The sequence below is a fragment of the Idiotropiscis lumnitzeri genome, unplaced genomic scaffold (assembly GCF_059441095.1).
Source record: "Idiotropiscis lumnitzeri isolate Australia: NSW breed Sydney's pygmy pipehorse unplaced genomic scaffold, RoL_Ilum_1.0 HiC_scaffold_23, whole genome shotgun sequence".
Taxonomy (NCBI): Eukaryota; Metazoa; Chordata; class Actinopteri; order Syngnathiformes; family Syngnathidae; genus Idiotropiscis; species Idiotropiscis lumnitzeri.
In genome coordinates, this window is record NW_028283561.1 from 4,189,336 (window position 1) to 4,205,246 (window position 15,911).

A 15,911-nucleotide genomic window follows, 5' to 3' on the forward strand; every position below is an offset into this window, starting at 1 on the left:
GATTAATTTTTACATTTTAGTATTTGTAAGCGATCTTGTGTTCATGACAGCATTTTCAACAGTGTGGGTGTTTGTATGAAAGCATTTCACTCGTGTATGGGCATGAGCATGTTTCAGTTGTATTTATGAATAACAATAATTTCACAATTGTGCCTGAGCGCCTTTCACTGGTGTGTATGAGAATGTTTCACCTATGTGTATGAGCGCATTTGACGAGTGTATGAGCAACAACTATTTCACTAGTGTGTATGAGAGCGTTTCACTCGTATGTATGATAGCGTTTCATAAGTATGCATGAGCAACAACAATTTCACTGGTGTGTAAGAGTGCATTTCAGAAGTGTGAAGCGATTCCTGACTTTTGTCCCCAACGGCACCTCATACTCCCCATCTCCCGCTCACTTCTCCTGACCCCATGAGCCATCCCCGTTGCTACTACATGGAGATTTGATGTGTTTTTTTGTTATTAGCTTCTTCAACATCTCTTCTGATTCTCATCTCTTCTCTGGCGCTCGTCTCCGCCTGTCTGATTTGAAGTCGACCTCAGAATTTGCACTATTTTGACATGACTTCTGTGGTAATCACTACTGACATATTGTGTCATTTGCTCAATAATACATTAAAATTATAATAAATAATAAAAATGGGTCCGGTGCCGAGCTCTGGCTTCATATCTTTAAAAGTGGTCTTCTCAAATCTGTTACTAATGGCCTCTAATCGGTTGTGGTAGAGAAGGGGCAAATTAGACCTTATGGCATCTTAATTTGGTCAAGTCTTGTACCCATTTTCAAGGCCAGCGACTATTGCTTTAGCTATATACAAGAAAAGGATTACTCTGAATATACACAACAACAAATCCCAGATGTCCATCCCAAATGTTGTTTCAAAATAATCCAGTTCAGATGATAAACAAATGTATTGGTATGTTGAGGTCATTATTTCAAATCAAAATATACACTTCTTTTTCAGACAATGGGGAGGATCGAAGAAGTGGAAAAGTTGCAGGAGTAACTTCAAAACAATGCAAAGAGACAGAATCTGGAAGAATGTCAAGTTTGTCCATGTTTATATTTCTGGAATTTAGTGGGCGTGCATCTCGAAATGTTTGGGGATGGTTCGGGCTGCCAGACAAGACTTTCACTGCGAGCGCTGGACCACTGGATGCTGCGGCAAACAGCGGACTTCTTGCAGCTATTTATTACCAACAAGCTACTCCTGCACATCAATGATGCGGATGGCACAGACTGCTTTGCAGACAATTATTTTGAGGCAAAACCAAGAGGTCTGTAAGCACTCTGAAAACAAAGTAAAATATTTGACACCCACGGCAAAGAAAGCCATGCTACAGCATAGGGCTGGGCGATAAACCGAAAATTTACCGTTACCGAAATTTATTACAATGACCGAAATCATTTTGCCCATGTCGGTAAATTCGATGAATAAAAAAAGAAAAGCCTTTTGTCTGCGGCAATGTTCATGCCCCTTTAAGACCGCTACAGCGCCTCTAGTCATGTGACTCCACCCGTCTGTCGCTCTCGTTGCTGGCGATTCAAATCCAGAAGCTTTCTCACCACCCACAACACAACCATGCTGTGCTGAAAGTTCAAAGTGAGAAGCAAGGTTCGACAAGTGACAACAGCCCATGAACGGAGGCGACACCATACGAGAGAACGTCTCAGAGGTGGACGCGATAGCCTAGCACATAGCTAAAGATAAAGCTCCTCTAGTTACGTGGCGCGCACCGGATTTAAACGCTTCACGAAAGCCGTATTTCCCGATATGGACTACATCGGGCCGGGAGCTTAGACATGTCAAGCATTTTGCATCTACATCCGACTTGTGGTCGGGTCGCAACATGGATCCCTGATTGAGCCTAACTGTGCATTACATAGATGACAAGTGGCGACTGCGCAGCAGAGTACTCGAGACGGCACATTTTCCCCGATAATACCCACTTGTTTATTTGGCTTGCATTGACATTTTCTTTCATTTTATTTCGCGTTTTTTTATTTGCCATTATTTACATCATGAGAGCATCTTGGCGCAATCTATTTGCAGAAAAAGATTTCGCAAGAGGTACCATTTTTCTTTGTGACATTGTTCAAGTCATGCAAAGCAAGCTCAGGGTTCGCGGTTAACCGCTTCCCGATTGCCCGGGGCAAGTGAAATTTGGCCACGGGCAAGGTAAAATTATGGGCAACTTGCCCGACCGGGCAAGCATTTTTTAAAGCAGCCAAATATCTTTAATTTTGACGAAAACGGTGGTGTGATCTGTTTGTGTGCACTGTATGGTGATGGTTTAACCCAGACAACCCCTTATGTTTTGGTATGGTCCATTGGCCTTATCGGGGGTAATGGGCGGGCGCTACGGGGATCAGTTAGTTCAGTGAATGTCGAGTTAAAGTGGACGTCAATAAATCCCGCAGTATTGGAACTCGCTGTCGTAGCATCCTCATTTGAAGTTTGAAAAACACAACAAAAACCTACGATATTTTGGCCGAAAATTGACAGCCGGAAGTTTTCTTACCTTCTGCGCATGTTTACGAGTGGCGACGAGTTCGTTCAAATCCGAACATTTCGGATTCCTCTGACATGACTAAAATAGCTCGAATATTTTTAAGTAGACAATTCAGTTGTGAGTAAGGAAGGGAGTAATATTTGATTATTGGCTGTTAATTCATTAGCTCCATGATGTGACCTGACATAGTGTCAGTGACTGTGTTCTGTTTATGCTATGAAACTTATGGAGGCAGCACCACAGGCACTGGTCTTAAAGGAATACACAAATTTGCCACACTCATAATTTACTCATGTGATTCCTCAATTAATACGCTCTCCTGGACTTAAAATTGATCATCTGGATTGCTGTAATATCATTTTCCCAATTTAACATGCAGATTTGTTAATTATTAAAACTACAATTAACATTTTCAATAACTGCACAGGATGATACATTTGCTCTTGTGAGTAGGGTTTCATGGTTGATGATGAAAACAAGATTAATTTATGCTTATCAGATTATATGTTTATTTACATTTGTGGCGCACATTTTACAACCATAAACATTTTATTCTTAGAGAAAAAAAATTGTCACTTGCCCAAGTCGGGCAAGTAATTTGGCCACTCGGGCAAGGCAAATTTTAGTGGCACTTGCCCTATGGGCAAGCAGTTTTTAAAGTTAACCGCGAACCCTGCAAGCTATTTGGAATGTTCATACAAATGATTTTTGTACTTTTATTTTTCATTGAAAGTAAAGTGTACCAGTTGGTCAATAAAAAAAACAGTCAATATGCAATTCCTGCATTTATTTTGATTTTAGTCCACGTGGGAATTTATTGTGCATTTATCGTTATCGAGGTAAAATTGCTCGATTTCTCGCGATATTGATTTGAGGTCATATCGCCCAGCCCTTCTACAGCATGTATACAGTGTGAGACGTGTTGTGTTCACTTGCTCCAAGGCAATTGTTTTTAAGTGTATACCACATACCCAACGAATTGTGTAATTTGTATGGCGGGGTGTACACATGCGTTGCAAAAACACATGCACACACTGTCACTCACGCACTTCCGTATATAGTTTATTTCAGCACCTTTTGTCATGCTGTTTTTATTTTATAGAAGGAAAGCATTATTTTGATGTCTGAGCTGTCACAAAAGAAAAAATAGAACTGTTGAAGTCAAGTCAAGCTTGTGCTTGAAATGTTTGTTCTTAGTTTCTCAGTTTTTCGTGAGCAATGGGAATTCAGTTATATTAAAACGCTGTCAGGTAAAGGCTCCATATTTTTATAGCATTATAGCACACTATTCTGTGGGCGCTAGAATTGAAGGGTTTGCGTTAGTAAAAATAGGTGGGATTAAATGAGCTGAAGTGTATCTCTTGAGTGCTCCTTAAATATTTGCCTGTGTTGGTATATTTTATTTTGGTCGTGTCATGTTTATTCTTACGCTGAAAGAGACATGAGGTGTTCGAAAAAAATAAATGATTTTTTTTTTCCCGGTCAAAACTACCAATGGTGTCTGTTTTTTTTCCCTCCGTGAAATGTACGAGTTATCACTTTGACGCGCATGATGTCACGTGGCTGGAGGACTGGAAACTTGCACGAACAACATTTACGTTGAAATGTAACAATGACACATATATCGACATCTAACAAACATGCATGGGCATCTAACATTGACACTTACATTGACGTCTATAACATAAACCATTACAATCACATCTAACAAACACGGACATCTAACAGACACATCGACATCCATCATAAACATTTACATAGACATCGACATCTAACCAACCTCTACATAGACATCTTACACACATCGACATCTAACAAACATTTACATAGACATCTAACATAAACACATCTAATATAGACACATAGATTGACATCTAACATCGACACATTGAGATCTAACATAGACATACGTTGACATCTAACATAGACTGTTACATCGACAACTAACATCGACACAAGGCTTTGTCAAATGACACGTCATGACGACATATACAGAGACACAAGGCACAACAGCATATTTTTGGTACAAATTGAACCCGATATGTTAGCTACCTCGTTCGACTTAAAGGGTTAGCGAACTTGTTATGGTGGTTGAGGCGTGGTGGCTACCCAGCTCGTGTAGTGTATATTAAACTTAAGTTAATAATTTATGACCAGTAAACACGGATGTTGTAACGCAAAACAATGTTCAAATGTTAGTTTTTTTTCAACACATTTCATGAGAAAAAGCTCTACTTGTCTGTGAGAAATGTATGTTGTAGACCCATTATATAACACAATATTACACAATTTTACATTGGAATTTCATTTAATAAAACATTGACAATTATCTTTACAAACACTGTGTATGATTCATCTTTTCATTTGTTGTTCAATGAGCAAAACAGTGGCGATCAAAACAGTGCAAATTAAATGACATTTTATAGGTATCTGGTTGCAATACAGTGAACCCTCGCTACTTCGCGGTTCACCTTTCGCGGGTTCAGTGCTTCGCGGGTCTAAAAAATATTCGGGGGCATTGTAGTTTCGCCGAGCGGCACGACGGGGCGCTGGAGTGGTTAGACGGCCGGCGTCCGCCGAAGAAGAACGTGGGCGAAGAGGAGAGTGGACAAAGAAGAGCACGTTCCCCCGGGCACGTTTCGCGCGGTTCGGACCGTACCAGAGCTCCGGCCAGCGTGCGTGGCAGTTAAGCCGAAGAGGAACAACTTCCGCCCGGGCACTAGCGGGGCGACATTTCGCTCCGTTCGGGACCGTGCGAGAGCTCCGGAGGAGACCGGCCGGCGTGCGTGGTTGTTAAGCCGAAGAGGAACACCTTCCGCCCGGGCATGAGCGGAGCGCGAGGCTGTCAGTTATGAATGAATAAATGAATAAATAAATGAAGAATGCCAGGGCACACCGGACGGCGTACCAGCAGGTAAAAGTCGAAGTAATTAAATAAATACAAAAAGAAGTAATTGAATAAATACAAAAATAATGGCTGGGGAATAAAAAAATGTTTTAATAATTTTTTTTTTTTGTTATAACATGAATTTCACCCTCTCTCTCTCTACCCGTATATATATATATATATATATATATATATATATATATATTATTATTTTATTTATTTATTTTTTTAAGCATTTTTGAAGGTGCGCCGCTACTTCGCACTTTTTTTTAAAGCATTTTTGAAGGTGCGCCGCTACTTCGCACTTTTTTTTTTTTTAAGCATTTTTGAAGGTGCGCCGCTACTTCGCGGATTTTCAGTTTTCGCGGGTGGTCTCGGTCCCCATTAACCGCGATAACCGAGGGTTCACTGTAGTAAGTTACATTCTAATTTACATTGACAGGTAATGGAAATGACTACTGGTAACCTCAATTGAACTGTATTTCAGTCAGAATGCCTCAAACATCATAAAAAAATAAAACGTTGAGTATTATTTCTCCTTCAAAATGTCAGAAGAAATACTCTATAATGGCCTGACGACATTAACATAGCTTATAGTATATAGCAGGGGTGGGAAAACTTTTTTATTGGCGGGCCACAATGGGTTCTAAAATTTGACAGAGGGGCTGGACCAGGAGCAGATGGATGGAGTGTTTTGGTAACCTCATCTCATCTGAGAAAAAAAATACATTTAATTTTAAATGAAAGTGAACAAAAGCTTGTCTTTGAAAAACCACACTATTTTGAAAATAAAACATTAACAAGGTTTTTTTTTTTTTTTTCAAATTCGGCGGGCCGGATTAAAACGTTTAACGGGCCGCATGTGGCCCCCGGGCCGTAGTTTTCTCACGACGGTATATAGCATAGCGGCATAGGTTCCCTCGTCAACATCAAGTGAGTTACCCTCTTACCAAGACCAAAATACGGGGCTCTCCATCTCCCGGTCACTTCTCCAGACCCCAACAGTCACCCTCGTTGCGAGAACTTGGAGATTCGATGTTTATTTTTTTTCGCTTCTTCAACTTCGTGTCTGATTCTTTTCTCTTCTCTGGCTCCAGGATTCCGCTGTCAATCAGATGACGATTGAGGCGGGACTTCCGGTTCAAAGTCACCCTCAGAGTTTGCAACCATTTGAGATGGCTTCTGTGGTAATAACAACTGTCATAGGTGCAATTTGCTCTATAAAGCATTAAAAAAAAATAATAATAATAAATTACAAAAAATAGTCAAGTACAGCACTCGTCTCATAAACTAGGTAAGAATTTAGCGTTACTAACGTTACTACACTATAAAGAGTGTTTTACTGACTAGCTAAACCCAGTTTGCTTAAACTGATCGTACACTGGACGAAATCTTACCGTTGTCTTTTTACAAATGGATTATGAAATTGTTGCAGAAATTGTTTTGCTGTGACGGAGGGCAAGTTTTATAAGGTTCGTTCATCGGGAAGGTTTTATATTAGACGAGGATGGTCTTGTTCTTCGGATTTTTTTTTTATTTATAAAAGGCCGAGCATTTGTATTTGCGCTCAGACTGTGTTGCACAGTGCACACGAACCAAAAGCTCTAAAGAAAACACAATACCCGATCCAAACGGAGGGACGTGTTATCTTTATCTTCCACACCGCCTATCTTGTACTGGCTTGCGGGGAGGTGCTGCCGCCTATCCCGTCTGACTTTGGGCGAAATGCGGGAGGGACGACCTGAACAGAGAAATACAAAAAGAAGCAGTACAGCGTCAGTGTAACTCCTTACGGGATAATATCCTCGTCGCATAAACAAGGTAAGAATTTCACGGTATGCATTTTGGTGAACTATAAAGCGTGCTTTACTGACTGGAGCGACGTCGAGTTAGCCTAAATGTATCGTGCATTGGACTAAATCTAGCAAGTTAGAATTATACGATTTGTTCTTCGGGAAGGTTTTATATTAGAGGAGGAATTAAGATCTTGCCCTTCGGACATTTTTTGTGATAAAAGGCCGAGCATTTGCATTTGCGCACAGTATTAGTCCACGAAACAAGAAATACCCATGTACAAATAACTTGCAATTATAATAGTTGGAGCTGTAACAAAGTGTTTTTCATACGGTGTTGTATAAATTAGCAGGAAATTAGAACACAAATTAAAACACGTACAGTAGATACAAGAAGAACAACGACAGTCACATGTTGAGTCGAAAGCTAAAGAATAAAAATGTGTCTTCAAAACGTTTTAAAAGTGGACAGAGAGGGGGCTTGCCTAACATTCAATGGAGAGTCAGGGAATGGACTCCGAGTGCAAGTTTCAGGCCATCTATCTCAAGAAAGAGCTTCTGATGCACCTCAAACGGGTACTGCAAATTTAGTAAGTTCAGCGCATAGTTAATTCCCATGAGCAGGAGACTGGCAACATTTCCACAACCTCATTTTCTTAAGCAACAATGGAAACAGAGGCATGGGATGTGTCTTCTTGTCCCTCACTTGCTTGGAAGACATAGAGTACGTGTGTCAAACTCAAGGCCCGGGGCCAGATCTGGCCCACAACCTAATTTTATGTTGCCCGCAAAGGGCAAATCATCTGCATCAACTTCCTGTTTCTAGCATATTTTCTTCACAACAACACTGAGATATGAGATATTGCCAATTATTTGTTACCAATCCTCCCCTTTTAAAAAAAATTGAAAAATTGTTGAACAATTACTTACTAGCTTCTGATTTCAAAACTGGCTTTCCAATCAATTTATATGGGTTCACAGTCCCTCTGAGGGAAACCACAACTACGATGTGGCCCGTCCATAAAAATGAGTTTGACACCCCTGACATAGACCTTCAGTACTTGCTTGGCCTGGTCCTCTTTTGCTTGTTCTCTGCTGACTTCCTGAAAGAGCATATACATCCATGGTTAGGTGCATAATGTCCCAAATTTGTGTTTGCTTTTTATAGTTCTGAATATCGCTGTCTTCAGGCAGTATCCAAGAAGCTCCAGAATCTTCACCTTGCAGGAGACTTCCAATGGCACGTTTTTGCAATCATTAACACTGCATCATCCAAAGAGAGCAAACCATTTTCAACATTTGAGATTGGTCAGTAATATTTACAAGTAACACCCACTCGTGTGGATTGACCAATAGATTAGATCTAGAAAAACATGAAATTACTCAAATTATGACAACATGTTTCAGCCGGACACCAGTGATATGTGACAGTATTTGCAATCTGCATTACATGTTTATAACAGCATATATGAGAATCAAAAAATAAATAAAAAGGGCAATGAAAACGGAAATTAAAATAGAAACCTCAACCTCAAGGATAGGATTTTTGTCGAAATCTCAAAATCGAAACTTTGGACCTTCTGATTTATTTTGTCAATTACCCGAAAGTAACCTTTGCCAAATGCCAACCCTTTAGCCAGAGCAGGTCACATACTGGCAGCAATTAATTTATTTGAATATTGTGACAAATAAAAATGTTTGCTGCACAGTCTATGAGTTAATTGCAGCTTTAAAAACGTAATACTGTTGTAATTTACCTGGTAGTCCGTGATGAGTTCCTCTGCAGACTGTCCGAGGAATTTCATCAAGGAATGGATTATGCCCTCCCTTCCAGCTTCAACGTTTTGCTATTTAAAAAGACACAAGATGATTAAGTGTCTTAAATAAATAAAAGCTCACATATGCATTGCTTACATCCCAAAAAGTGCATCTCAACTTTAAATAAAAAAAATAGCAAGATATCCATAAGCTCTAACAGATCTTTTATTGTTTTATTCTGTTAATGCTTATGATGGACTTATCCAAAATAGTTTGATGCAAATTCTATTTGCAGTAATAAAACACAACCCCCTTACATGACTGAGTGAACTGAGCATAGGTCTTATTTCAGTGCCAGTAACTCGGCCTTTTTTTCCAAGTATCTCCTTCAATTCCAGGGTGTAAAGTTCCATCTTGGTTAGCCAGGTTCTCTCAAATTGAACATATGTAATTTGTTTGAACTCTTTCTTAATCTGAAACATTTTTCCCTCAATTAGAACATTTTCAAAATTAAGAAATCTAAATCACGATTTAAATTTTGATTAATCGTCCAGCACTAGAAGATACAGCAGCAGGTATTACTCCTCCTCTAAAATAATAAAGGCAGTACAATCATCACTTAATTTGACACAGAGTTTGGATTAATTGCTGGACTATGGTCTGATATTTGTCCCACTTGAAACTAAATCTGAATATTGGTTATTTGAATGTGAATATCTTAACTTTGATATTTGAATTGAAACCTGAATGTTTTGAATTGAACACTGAATTATTGAATTGAAAAACTGAATTCGAATTACATAAATTGTATATTTTTAATTTGATTCTGAATTTTTCGATCATAATGTTTTTGTTAAGAACTATATCCCAATAAACTTGAATGTAGGACTTTAAAATGCGTTTTTAATTCCTCAAAAAAAAGGTCTCCTCACCAAAAATTCAATACTGCATATGCTCAAATTCAGTTTACTAAGTAAAAATTCAAGACTCAGTGACAGACATACGGGAGCTTTAGGGTGCCTCAAGGATGTGCAATGGATTCCAATCACCTTCCACCTATCACATCAACCCCCCATCCTTCAGCAGATCCACTGGCTTCCAGTCAATCAACAAATCATTTTCAAAATTCTTCTATATATTTTCAAATCTATGGCTGGCGACCAGTTCAGGGTGTAGTGCGCCTTTCGCCCATAGTCAGCTGGGATAGGCTCCAGCACCCTCCCGTGACCCTGTACCGGATAAGCGGTGTGGATAATGACATGACACATGACTTTCAAATCTCTTCACAACCTCGCCCCTCCCTACCTTTCAGACATCATCCATATTCCCACTCCATCCCGCGCTCTCCGGTCTTCATCCTCCTCACTCCACCCCTTGCCTGCCACCATGGGGGACAGAGCCTTCAGCGATTCGGTTCTCCAGCTCTGGAACTCTCTCCACCTGACCTCTGTAATTGCACCACCCTCCCTGTGTTTAAAACTAAACTCAAAACCAATCTGTTCCGCCTTAATTACTCTCTCCAATTCCAGATATGTCCCTCATCCACTTTATTGTATTTTATCCTGCTTGATTTACGTGTTGGTGTTTCTACCCGTATTTGTGTTTTTACTTTCGTATTTTACTCTGTACAGCGGCCTTGAGTGTCCTGAAAGATGCTTCAAAAAAAAAAAAAAAAAAAAAAAATATATATATATATATATATAAACACACACACACACACACACACACACACACACACACACATATATATGTTGTTTGTTTTTTTTTCATGGTGGAAAAAAATTTCATCTAAATAACTCTAATGAATTTGTCTTTTATCATGGTGGTCTGTAGGATGAATTGGATCAAGAGCCTGCCAAGTGCACCATGGTGGTGTTTGTTGTCCGGGAGGAAGAGGATCTTCAGCCACCACATTACATCGGGGCAGTTATTGTAGGTGTGAAGGTTCTTTGTCAGTTGCCATCTCTTGCACATAGATGTGTGATGCTGTTTGGCCTCATCTCTCCACTAAACCTGTCTTACCTAAGTAAGTTAAAACACGCTTTTGATGCACCACAAAAAAATACTCATGGAGATAGAACCAAACAAATTGACACGAATAGTGTGCGGTTTGAGTGTCAAACTAAATATTTGATAGCCCAAAAAAAACCCATTTCAGAATGTCCTTTTTAACCGTTTGTAGGTTGTATTCAGAGAAAAAAACTACAGCATTTTTCTAAAACAAAATTACATCAATTTAATGTCTTTATTCCAAAGTAACAAATATATATATATATATATATATATATATATGTGTATATATATGTGTATATATATATATATATACACAGACCAGTTGTCCTTTCATTTTACCATGAAGAGTCCTGAGACCTCTATGGCCCTGGTTAGACGACCACCCACCGCTGTGTTGTTGGGAATAAATGTGCAACATTGTTCACCGAACATAGCACAAACACCACCTCTCTCATCCAACAATACATCAACAGTCATCCTGTTTCGGAATGCCATTAGAGATTGGTTGATAGCCGTTCATGCACAGTTTCAAACCCACTTTGCGTCCAATTACCTAATTTTTGCACGTTGTGATGATGCAGTTGACCTGTCTGCGTTCTTTGTTCTTCGTTCGAGGACTCAAATCCTGTTACTTGATCTGTTAATTTACACTTACTTACTTACTTACACTAAGGAGAACACCGATGGCTTCCATGTATGTTGAATCATTTTTTTTTTTTTTTTTGCCGTGATACTCTGCTTTCTCTTTTTTAACGTCACCGATGTCCTGTCATGACATTGGACAGTTCACACAGTTTATTAACAAACAATATAAAACATACCATTTACGATCAATCAATTACATTTTGTGAAATGGCACTCTCCAGAAACTACCAATAATTTATAAGCAGGGCCTAGTTATGAAAAACACATACAGATATGCACTAAGTCTCAAAACCTTTTACATTTTTGGGTGATTTATCAAATGATCTATCATATCCACACCACCACCAGATTTCCCCTCTTGATAGTGGATTGAAGTTTATTTCAACCACTATCAAAACCAGACACAGTGGTGGTGAAAAGATTCCTAACCGCTTAGCTCTGTCAGCAACATTAATGCTATTTAAATTTTCAAGAGCAACTATCATAGAAAACATGTTCATCTACATCAACTCTAGTCACAGGATACACGCTGACCCAATCCATACATGTATTATCAAGATAAGCATTAATATAATATCAATAATACAATTTCATTTGCTTATTTTGGATATCTCGTTGTCCAATTGCTATCTTTTCACGAAAGTACAGACTTTCTCCTGTAACTTTGTTCTGTGGACCAATAGTTGCCCACTTGAGTATTACTCATGGTTCCAACTCAAATCTATCAACATGTCGTCCAAGCTCCACAAATATGTCCCATCACTTTTTTTTTTTCAATTATCTGCTTGGTGTTTGCAAATCCATTTTGATTAGTAATTGGGATTCTTACTGTTGGTATTGTACTATAGTCACATCATAGTTTGTTTATGTAACTCTGGGTTGTTCCCACATATAACACAACAACAAAAATATCAGAATAAAATTGTATACATCCAACATAGAACAGCTGCTTTTAACCACTTCAGGGTCATTTTGTCTGAAATATCCCCTCTACTTAGTCTGGTGTCTTATGAAATAAGACCACCCTATCATCAGACTTCCGCTCATCTCCTTTGTAGGAGATTTCAACCAAAATGACCTTTTTACATGTGTCAAATGAACCAATGTTGACTCTTCTACTATATTTACAGCTGTGAGAGCTGTCAATAAAACTAAACATGGCATTCCCCCTTGGGTAATTACATATGTCTTATCTTCAAACTTCTTTCAAGCATCCAGTCTCCTGGCTCCACTAGTTTAGTGCCCTGCTAGGAGACAGAAAGATCCTCACCACTCTAAATTTGTGCCTGTCTTTGTTTTTCTAACACTTTTCACATGTAGTCAGCTAAAGTTGCTTCAGCATCTATTTCCCATTTGTTCTTAAATTTGAGGTATTCTATAAGGCCTTCCAAGCAATGTTTTACAACGTCTCGGTCCTAAATACAATGAAATACAATACAGTGCAACTCTCTGTATATAACTCAAATTAACTCACATAAACACATTTACAGTAGATACCAGAAAAACAACAGAACAGCAACAGTCTCATGCTGAGTCAAAGGCCCGAATATTCATCTTCAAGCGAGGTTTAAAAGTGGACAGAGAGGCGACTCGCATAACATTCAATGGAAAGTCACAGTGCTTGTCGTTTTTACAAACAGTTTTACTAATTTCCATACACTGTGTCCACTGCCTCCCCGTTTCCTCAATGCATAGCCTTTTCACTTTTTTTTTTTTTGTTCATTCTTTTCACCAATCCAGAGCTTTGAGGGTGGTAAGCACAATTATCTTTCAAATCAACGTGAAACATTCCTATCTCTTTCACAAGTTAGTTAACAAAATGGGTACTATTATCACTGTTTATTATTTTCAGGAATACCATATCTCGGAATGATATCCTTACAAAGTACTTTTGCCACTGTCAATGCATCTGGATTTGTTGGTTAGAAAGAGTTCTAACCATTTCGAATTCACATCTATGATGACCAAACATTTATTTTATTTTTTTTCTTCACTTTGGTTTTTATCAAATAAGTCCATATGAATAATTTGAAATGGATATTGTGGTGTAGGAAAGCGTCCTCTGCGTGGACTCAAATTACCTTGTGAATTGTGTTTCGCACACGTTAAACATGCCCTACAAAAATGTTTCGAATAAGCATTAAAGCCGTAAGCCGTATAATAACGTAATATCTGATGCACCATTTCCCCTGTTGAGACATGTGTTATCCCATGACTCAATATAGCAGCCCATTTGTAAAGATTATTGTTTGGTCATACAGAGATCACGTAGCGATGTTACACCATTTTCCTCCAAAGCCTTTGTTTAACTTTGGGACTTCTATCACTAAAACGTGTATGTCCGCAACAGCTTCTTTAGCTGTATTGTCTGCAATGTGTATTCAAGGAAAACACTTATGCAATGTATGCGCTACACATTTTAAGACGACTATATGTGTAAATAGTAACACAATTTACTCTCTTTAGTTTACACGCTTTTGTTTAAGATACTAATTCTGTTGCATGAGCTGAGTAATTTGAGGAGTAACTGCTAAGTTCTTTTTCCCAGTGTCATTTGATACAACTACAGTATTTTATTTATTTATTTATTTATTTATTTCCATCTACAAATAGCACTTCTCCGTTTTCTGAAGGCGAATCTTTTTGATGCCTTTACTTTTGGTTACTTTTTTCTACTAACTCATAACAATCTAGTTTTGTACCATCCTCCTGACATAATAATGACAGCCGGGTTTAATGTTGTACATCTCTCTATAATCAGATGTGGTTTTGATAACAATGTATTCATACACTATAAATGTCCCGCCGGTGACAAAAACGTCATGTTCATCAGCAAAAGCAATGCAGAAACCGCACGTGGTACTCTCAAAACCAGAGGATGGAACAAAACTATGGTTGCACTTGTTTCTGCAATTTCCAGATTGTGGGACTAATAAAAGACCATCTTTATCTTAATCTTATATCTACAGCAATAGATACTGCATTAACTGTTCTCATGCAGTGCTTCAATGCACATTCTACGTTGTCTAGTTTGGAATAGAAGTATGCGATTGGTTTCATCTTATCTCCATGTTTCTACACTAAAACTAAGGCCTTTTGCATCTGGACAAAGGGTCAGTGCCATACTTAATACGAACACTTGTTTCCTTTCACAAAAGCTGAATATGCTTTATCAGTCCAGTGTAAGGACAATGTCATTTAGAGGTTTTCCTCATTCATCATTTTACTCAGTGGCACAGTAATTTCTGCATAATTTGGAACTCAGACTTTACAATAATTTGTTAATCTTAAGCATGTTAATTTTATTTTTATTTCCTATTTTTCTAACTTTATGACTCATTTTACTTCAACCAGTTCTACCTCAAAGTGAACAAGTACACATCAATGTTATTTGTAGTCTCTAATTTCTTCTCTGCTTTAATTCCTTGGATGTTAAGATGGCGGCGCGCATGGACGCAGCGGCTAACAGCTCCCCCTCACAGTGCTCCTTATTACTTTTTATTAGTGTTTGCTTGCTCTTATTGGCATCAACTGAGGCACAACATCGATATACCCGCCAGGACATCGTGAACATTGGATATCGATGCGAAATAACCATCACAGAGGAATTTTGCTATGATCGCAAAATTCCGAACGAACTGGCGAGGCTGCCCGGCTCACCGTGGCTGGTCATCGGGACCGGGAGGCGGCGCAGGCGACGCAGAGAGAGGAAGCAGAAGCGAGGCTGCAGGTCCGGTGTCTTGCAACGGCTGCGACGGCAGCCCCATAGGCAACCACTACCGAGTCTGCACCTCACCAACGCCAGATCCGTGGTCCACAAAATCGACGACCTGGGATTACAAATCCTGGGAAACCGCTATGTGCGCGATAGCAGTGTGATCGTCGTCACGGAAACCTGGCTGCACGCAGACGTCCCCGACGCTAGCATCCAGCTGGCCGGGCGCTCGCTACATCGCGCGGATCGGACGAGGGACACCGGTAAGAGGAGGGGCGGGGGGCTCTGTGTTTACGTGCATGAGAACTGGTGCGGCGATAGCACGATCGTCGAGAAGCACTCTTCCCCCGACATCGAGTTCATGTCCGTTAAATGCCGGCCTTATTTTCTCCCGAGGGAGCTAACGGTAGTGATTCTCACAGCTGTTTACATCCCTCCCGACGCTAGCACTAGCACGGCGCTCTCGCTACTCGCGTGCGTCATCAATAAACAGCGGGCGCACCCTGATGGCGGTCACATTGTAGCGGGAGACTTTAATAAGGCCAATTTAAAGACTGTACTCCCAGAGTTTCACCAGCATGTC